This window comes from Chrysochloris asiatica, unplaced genomic scaffold (genome assembly GCF_000296735.1).
Source record: "Chrysochloris asiatica unplaced genomic scaffold, ChrAsi1.0 scaffold00107, whole genome shotgun sequence".
NCBI classification, from domain to species: domain Eukaryota; kingdom Metazoa; phylum Chordata; class Mammalia; order Afrosoricida; family Chrysochloridae; genus Chrysochloris; species Chrysochloris asiatica.
Window position 1 is genome coordinate 5,456,341 of NW_006408625.1, and position 8,961 is coordinate 5,465,301.

Genomic DNA, 8,961 nt, shown 5'->3' on the forward strand with positions numbered 1-8,961 from the left:
CTCCACCTTAACAAACATGATATCCTTCTCCAGAGACTGGTCCTTCCTGACAATATGTCTGAAGTTTGGCCATTTTGGCCTCCAAGGAGCACTCTAGCTGCACTACTTCCAAAATGGATCTATTGGTTCTTTTTGAAGCCCATGGTACAATTCAAAATCTCTTCCGATACCATAACCCAAAGGCATAATTCTTCTACGGTCTCATATGCACTTTCCAGCATGCATATGAGGTTATTGAAAATACCATGGCTTGGGTCAGGTGCACCTTAGTCCTCAAGCTGACATATTTGCTCTTTAACACTTTTAAAAGGTCTTGTGCAAAAGATTTGCCTCATGCAATATGTCGTTTGATTTCTTGACTACTGCTTCCATGAGTGTTGATAGTTGATCCAAGAAGAATGAAATCCTTGACAACTTCAATCATTTATCCATAGATAAGAATGTTGTTTATTGGTCCAGTGGTGAAGATTTTTGTTTTCTTTACATTAAGATGTAATCAATACTGAAGGTTGTGCTCTTTGATCTTCATCAGTAAATGTTTTAAGTCCTCTTCACTTTCAGCAAGCAAGATTGTTAACGAGTCTTCCTCCAATCCTGATACTAAATCCTGATGCCATGTTCTGTTCGAACAACTGCCTCTTGGTCCAGGTACAGATTCCTCATGAGCACAATTAAGTGTTCCAGAATACTCATACTTTGCAATGGTGTCCATAGCTTGTCACGATCCACACAATCAAAGCTTTTGTGAGGTCAATAAAGCACAGGTAAACAACATTCTGATATTCTCTGCTTTCAGCCAAGATCCATCAGACATCAGCAATGATATCCCTCATTTCACGGCCTTTTCTGAATCCAGTTTGAACTTCTGGGATTTCTCTGTCAATGTATGTTTGCAGCCGTTTCTGTATTACCTTTAGTAAATCTTGACTTGCATGGGATATCAAAGAGATTGTCTTTGCAGCCGTTTCTGTATTACCTTTAGTAAATCTTGACTTTGCATGGGATATCAAAGAGATTTCCACATTCCGCTGGGTTACCTCTCTTTGGAATGGGCACAAATACGGATTTCTTCCAGTCAGTCAGCCAGATAGTTGTCTTCCAAATCTTGGCAGAGATGAGTGAGTGCCTCCTGTGCCACCTTACTTTCTGGAAAGATTTCAATTTTTCTTCCATCAGTTCCTGGTGCCTTGTTCTTTGTCAATTCCTTCAATGCACCATGGACTTCCTCCTTCAGTATCACCGGCTCTTGGTCATATGCTACCTCTTGAAATGGTTGAACATTAACCATTTCCTTTTGGTTAATGACTTTGGGTGATAAATTGTATTCCTGTGTATTCCTTCCAACTTCTCTTGATGCTTTCTGCATCATTCAATAATTTGCCCAGAGAATCTTTCAATAATGAAAGTCCAGGCTTGAATTTTTTCTTCAGTTCCCTCAGCTTGAGAAATGCTGAGTGTGTTCTTCCTTTTTGGTTTTCTGAATCCAGATTTTTTGCACATTTTGTTGTAATATTTGGCTTTATCTTCTCAAGCTGATCTTTGAAATTTTCTGTTCAGCTCTTGTACTTCGTAATTTCTTCCATGTTCTTTAGCATCTCTGTGCTGGAGAACACGTTTCAATGTCTCTTCTGACATCCATTTTGACCTTTTCCTTCTTTCTTGTCTTCTTAATGACTTTTTGTTTTCTTCAAGTATGATGTTCTTGGTGTCATCCCACAACTCTTCTGGTCTTTGGTCTTTAGTGTTGAATGTATCAAATCTGTTCTTCAGATGATCTCTAAATTCAGGTGGGATATATTCAAGGTCATATTTTGGCTCTCATGGACTTGTTTTCATTTTCTTCAGCTTCAGTTTGAATTTGCATATGAGTATTTGATGGTCTGTTCCACAGTCTTCCCTGGCCTTGTTTTGACTGATGATATGGAGCTTTTCCATCGTCTCTTTGCACAGATGTAGTCAATTTGATTTCTTTGTATTCCATCTGGTGAGGTCCATGTGTATGTATCTCTTATGTTGTCTAAAGAAGGTATTTGAAATGAACAAATCATTGGTTTTTCAGAATTCTATCATGAATTCTCCAGCATCATATCTATCACCAAGGCCATATTTTCCAACTACTTCATCTTTGCTCCCAGTCTTTTCATTCCAATCACCAGTAATGATCAATACATCTTGATTTCATGTTTGATTGATTTCAGATTGAAGAAGATGGTAGAATTCTTTTATTTTATTCTCACTGGCTTTAGTGGTTGGTGCATAAATTTGAATAACAGTGGTATTAACTAACCTTCCCTATAGGCTCATGGATATTATCTTATCACAGGCAGCATTGTACCTCATGACTGATCTGGATATGTTCTTTTTGAGAATGAATGGAACACCATTCCACTTCAATTTGTCATTTCCAGCATAGTGAACCATGTGGTCATCATCCCAAGAACTAGACAATCTGAATTCCATCTCAGCATAGACCAAGATAGATCAAGATATAGAAGTCCCTTCAAACCAATGCCCTCAACCGCAGACCTTAGCATCATTTCCAGAGAGAAGAAAAGGCACGAAGTACAATCTGGAACTTGACTAATTTCATTGAGTACAAAAGGTTTGGTGAAATCCTTACCTGTTTAGAGGAATTCACTCTCATATTTGACTTGAGGGTGTCTGACAGACATCAGCAACTCTTATTAGCAAGGTGGCAGCCAGCTGCCTAGTGCCTGTTGCTGAAGGAGACGCAGATCACTCCCTTCCTTCCCCAATCATGGACCAAAGAAGCCAACAGTGACCACCTGTGCTTGGGGCTCCATTTGGAAGAGCCCCCCAGGTGGGTGCCACTGAGTGTAGCCATCATGATAAAACCAATGTTGGTTCTCCCAAAGCCAGTCTTCCCTAGGAGCCATTGCATAAAGAGGTTAGAATGTCCTTTCCCTCTCCTGTGGATTATAAGTCTGTGTCTTAAAATATCACTGGCTGTTCTGGATTCAAAGTCATCATCTGCCCAGTCCCTCTACTCAAAGTAGAGGTTCTTTACTGGGTATCTACAGATAGAATTCTGGGTTTGGTAAAGATGTATGGGAGAGAAAAATCACATCTTTATTTTCATTAACATCTAACTAAAATCTAGCATTGCCTTCCTTTACGAACAAACGTAACAAACCACTCTAGTACTAGCAGTACCTGTAGTTTCATCAGTAGATTTTTCTTCTAAGATGCCTCTGGTGGATGTGACGTCACCCTTTTTGATGACAGTTAAATGTGTTAGTTATTTGCACCACTTAGGGATGCCCGTGAGGTCTGTGGACAGATGCCACTCTGTGAACTCCATGTTGCCAGCATGTGAACACCTAGGTGCAGAAATTGAGAGTCAGCTTTTAGAAACCTTTATAGCAAACTGGATATTAGACAAGAAAGCAGAAACAGTTTCCAGAAGTGCCCTGACATCCAAGTACATGATCTGTGGCCTCATCTCAACATAGAGCAGCCATGAGCATAATCCAGGTCTTATTCATGCACAATAAAGCCACATACTGATCCAAGACAGATTGAAAATTTAAATAATAATAATACAACCTGATCTTTTGCTCGTAAGAATTTTCTGGTTTCATTTTGCACATTTAGGTCTATTATCTAATTTGAATTTTTGTGTATGGTATGAGGCATGTGTCCGGTTTCATTGTTCTGCATGTGGGTGGCTACAAAGAACATAAATTTATTTTCCTGGCAGTTTAGAGGCTAAAGGTACAAATCAGATCTCAGGCATGCCAATTCTTTCCTTGTTGCCAGCCCCTTAGTCCCTTTCACTCCTCAGTGTGACAGAGCTTGTCTCTGTCTATGCTGCTCAGAAGTGATTAGATTTAGGATCCACACTACACCCTACACACTATGACATCAATTAATTGATGGCTGTACATTAGACTACAGTCTGGAAGGGGATTACATTAGATTAGTTTGGATTAGATCTGTAGGTATAGGGCCAGGTTTCCAGCACATGTTATTGGTGTTGTGACACTATATAGGATTTCCGAGGAGCAGCTGGTGGGTTTGAACTGCCAAGCTTGTGGTTAGCAGTCCAGTGCTTATCTTACAGTGCCAGACTAGAAGTCCTTCCAACATATGTTTTTGTTGTTAAGTGCTGTCGAGTTGATTTCAACCCATAGCAACCTTGTATAGGGTTTACAAGGAGCAGCTGATGAGCTTGAACCACTGATCTTGCAGTTCAAATGACTTTGCAGTCTGACACATTAGCCCACAGTGCCACACTGAGGGACATATTTCAACCCATAACAGATACTAAGCTTTTGCCTTGTAGACTTGCCATCTTGAGGACCTTTTTTTGACTCAGTCTCATGTGTATCCTAACCATTGTTCTTGTTAAATGCTGTTGAGTCATGTATTTATATATGATTCCTGGTGTGGTGCTGTAAGCACTGGACTGCTAACTGAAAGGTTGGAAATTCAAGTGGCTCCTTGGAAACCCTAAACAGTGTCACTATGAGTCCAAACCAACTTGATGGCACTTAACAACAACAATAACAACATATATGAATAACGTTTGGGCCCTAAGCAGGTGTACAATTAATGTATAATAATCATAATTCCAGTCCTGGTTTGGCATTGCAGGATAATACCTGGACAGCAAGGTCAGTTTGAGCCACGAGGTCAGCAGTTCAAACCCACCATACAGGGTCACTATGGATCGGAACTGACATGACAACACTTAACAACAACATCTAGAGGGTTACATAGACCAAGAGTCTTATTTGTTGTTAACTGCCGTCAAGTCGGTTCCGACCCATAGCAACCCTCTAGAGGGTTTCCAAGGAGCGACTGGAGAGCTTGAACCACCAACCTTGCAGTTTAAACTGACTTTGCAGTCTAACGCATTAACCCACAGCACCACACCAGAACTTCAAATACAGGGGTTTTCTGTCAACTGACCCGACCAGGGCAGGTTTTATTGGGGAGGGAAGATCTCCCTGACAACTTGAGATTACGTGGGTTTCACAGTTAGATAAAAAAGGGTGAGAAACTAAAATGAAGAGCACAATAAATATGCAAAAAGAAAAAAGTCATAATGAGTTGGCTGTCAAAGATGAGAAAAAGCCAGGAGTGGCTGAGGGAAAGTAACGCCCAACGACTGAGTTCAGCTGCTTTCCACTCCCATCTCCCATGGCAGGCAGGGAGATGCCAGTGGAGAATCTTGCCAAGAGCATAGAATCTGCCCTGAACACAGTAAGCCTGCAAAGGAATCAGTGGCGCATCCAGACCCAGAGCATAGGGTCCCACACCCCATGTCCTCCAGCAGGTTTGGCAAGGAAAGTGGCTAATACTCGAGCTGCAAACTTATTTATACTGTACTCAGAACAGTGAAATGCAAGTTCATTGTCCTCAAAGCAGCCAGTTATTTGTTTATTACATTAAAGTCAAGCTTTTTGTGCTTGAATCTAAAGCACACATAAAAACCTATTGTAGAAAATCAAGCTCTATTATAGCATAATTATGTATTTTGTAAAGTAGAAAGAAAGGTTTTTTTGAAAGTACAAATAGGTGATTGTTGCTAGTCGTTAGCCATTGTTGAGTCAATCCTGGAGCTTGGAGAACCCTTTACAGCAGAACAAAATGTTGTCTGGTCTAATGCTATCTTCACAATACTGGCATGCTCCAGTCTGTTGTTGTAGCCACTGGATTGTGAGTGCCTTTCAACCTACAAGGAGCCCTGTTGGTACCGTGGGCTAGGTGGGCTTTGCACCATGGGGTTTGCACCATGGGCTGCTAACCACAAGTATGACAGTTCAAACCCACCAGCTGCTCCACAGGAAAAGATGAAGCTGTACTAACTCCTGCAAAGATTTAGTCTTGGAAACTGTATATGGAACCACTGTTAGTCAGAAGGAACTAGCAGAAATTGAAGGCGGATTCAGAGGAGGATGTGAAATGTGAGATCTCATTGCTGATGTCAGATGGATCTTGGCTGAAAGCAAAGAATACCAGAAATATGTTTAACTGTGGTTTATTGACTATGCAAAGGTTTTTAGACTGTGTGTGTCATAACAAGCTATAGACAATATTGAGAAGAATGAATATTCCAGAACATTCCATTGTGCTCCTCAGGAACTTGTACATAGATCAATAGGCAGCCATTCAAACAGAACAAGGGGACACTGAATGGTTAAAAATATTCTTTCACTGTACTTCTTCAATCTGTATGTTGAGTTAATAATCTGAGAAGATGAATTATATGAAGAAGAATGTGGCATCAGGATTGGAGGAAGACTCATTAACAACCTGCGATATGCAGATGATGCAACCTTGCTTACTAAAAGCAAAGAGGATTTTTTAAAAAGTTTTTACTGTAAACAGAGTGATAGTTTACATGGGAGAACATCGGTTTTACACTCATCATTTCATGGCAATGACTACAAGCTCCTCCATGCATCATCATTCTACAGTATTTGCTTCTATTCCCTCTGTGGGGTTTTTTGTTTTTTTTTTTTAAGGGAGGTATGTACACAAAACAATCAGGAATATATAATCATTTAAACAACTAAAGGGCACATTCTGAAAGCCTGCCTTCTGGCCACCAGCACCTGGCTGCCAGCACACAGCCTTTCTCTTTCCATGAGTCTAGAGTCCTCAGCTGCTCTACTACTCCATGTCCTCATTTCTCTCCATTTCTGAAAGCAAAGAGGATTTAAAATACTTGTTGATGAAGATCAAATATCAAAGGCTTCAGTATGGGTTGCACCTTTATGTAAAGAAAACAAAAATCCTCACCACTGGACCAATAAATAACATCATAATAAATGGAGAAAAAATCGGAGTTGTCAAAGACTTCATTTTGCTTGGATCCACAGCCAACACTTTTGGAACAACAGTCAAGAAATTAAATGACATATTGTATTGGGCAAATCTGCTGCACAAGACCTCTTGAAAGTGTTGAAGAGCAAAGATATAAGTTTGAGGTTAAAGTGCCCCTTATCCAAGTCATGGTATTTTCAGTAACCTCATATGCATGTGAAAGTTGGATAATAAACAAGGGAGACTGTAAAATAATAGATGTATTTGAATTATCATATTGGAGGAAGATTATTAACAGTACCATGGACTGCCAGAAGAATGAACAAGTCTAAGTTAGAAGAAATACAGCCAGAATGCTCCTTAGAAGGCAGGATGGCCAGACTTCGTCTATCATACTTTGGACATGTTATCAGGAATGACCAGTTCCAGGATAAGGACATAAAGCTTGATAAAGTTGATGGTCAGTGAAAAAGACAAAGTACCACAACAAGATGGAGACAGCAATGGGCTCAAACATCACAATTGTGAGGAAGGTGCAGGACTGGGTAGTGTTTTGTCCTGTTTTGCATGGGGTTGCTATTAGTCAGAAATAATACTACTAATTCATTGGATCGAAAGCCTTTCAAAAGCCTTTGTGTAGTTAATAAAGCACAGGTAAACAACTTTCTGATATTCTCTGCTTTCAGCCAAGATCCATCAGACATCAGCAATGATATCCCTCGTTCCACGGTCTCTTCTGACTCCGACTTGAAGTTCTCTGTCAATGTATGCTTGCAGTCATTTCTGTATTACCTTTAGTAAAGCTTTACTTGCATGGAATATCAAAGCTATTGTCTGATAATTTCCGCATTCCGTTGGGTCACCTCTCTTTGGAATGGGCATAAATATGGATCTCTTCCAATCAGTTGGTCAGATAATTGTCTTCCAAATTTCTTGGCATAGGTGAGTGAGTACCTTCAGTGCCACCTCACTTTCTTGAAAGATTTCCAATTTTCATTCCATCAATTCCTGGTGCCTTGTTCTTTGACAGTTCTTCCTTCAGTATCATTGGCTCTTGATCATATGCTACCTCATGAAATGGTTAGACTTCAATGATTTCCTTTTGGTAAAGTGATTCTGTGTGTTTCTTCCATCTTCTTTTGATGCTTTCTGCATCATTCAGTAATTTGCTCACAGAATCCTTCAATAACGAAAGTCAAGGCTTGAATTTATTCTTAAGTTCCCCCAGCTTGAGAAATGCTGAGCGTGTTCTTCCCTTTTGGTTTTCTGACTCCAGATCTTTGCACATTTCATTGTAATATTTGATTGTGTCTTCTTAAGCTAACCTTTGAAATTTTCTGTTCAGCTCTTGTTCCTCCTCATTTCTTCCATTTCCTTTTGACCTTTTCCTTGCTTCTTGTCTTCTTAATGACTTTTTGATTTCTACCTGTGTGATGTTCTTGATGTCATGCCACAACTCTTCTGATCTTTGGTCTTTAGTGTTTAATGTATCAAATCTGTTCTTCAGGTGATCTCTAAATTCAGGTGGGATATATTCAAGGTCATATTTTGGCTCTCATGGACTTGTTTTCATTTTCTTCAGCTTCAGTTTGAATTTGCATATGAGCAATTTATGGTCTGTTCACAATCTGCCCCTGGCCTTGTCTTCACTGATGATATGGAGCTTTTCCATCGTCTTTCCCCACAGATGTAGTCAATTTGATTTCTATGTATTCCATCTGGTGAGGTCCATATGTATAGTCATGTCTTATGCTGTCTATTAACTTTTCCCTCCATTTAGTGTAGTCTATTTTATGTTGTAATCTACCTGACCTTCTCACCATCTGGATCTCTCTGTACCTAAGTGTTTACCTTTTTTTACATTGTAATTGTTTTGATCATAATAGACTTACCTCCCATATTGTCTGAGTTTGCTCTTATAATTTTGTTCTGTTCTCGACTCTTCCATCTGTCGATTTAGATCTGGGAGGTGTTGCCACGTATGTCTCTGGGTATTGTCTGTTCTAGTTGGTTCTCAGTCCACAGAACTCCTTTTAGGATGTTTTGTAGTGCAGGGTTGGTTTTGGAAAAATCCCTTAGCTTCTGTTTATCATGGAATGTTTTGATTACACCATCATGTTTGATTGCTAACTTTGCTGGATAAAGGATTCTTGGTTGGCAGTTTTT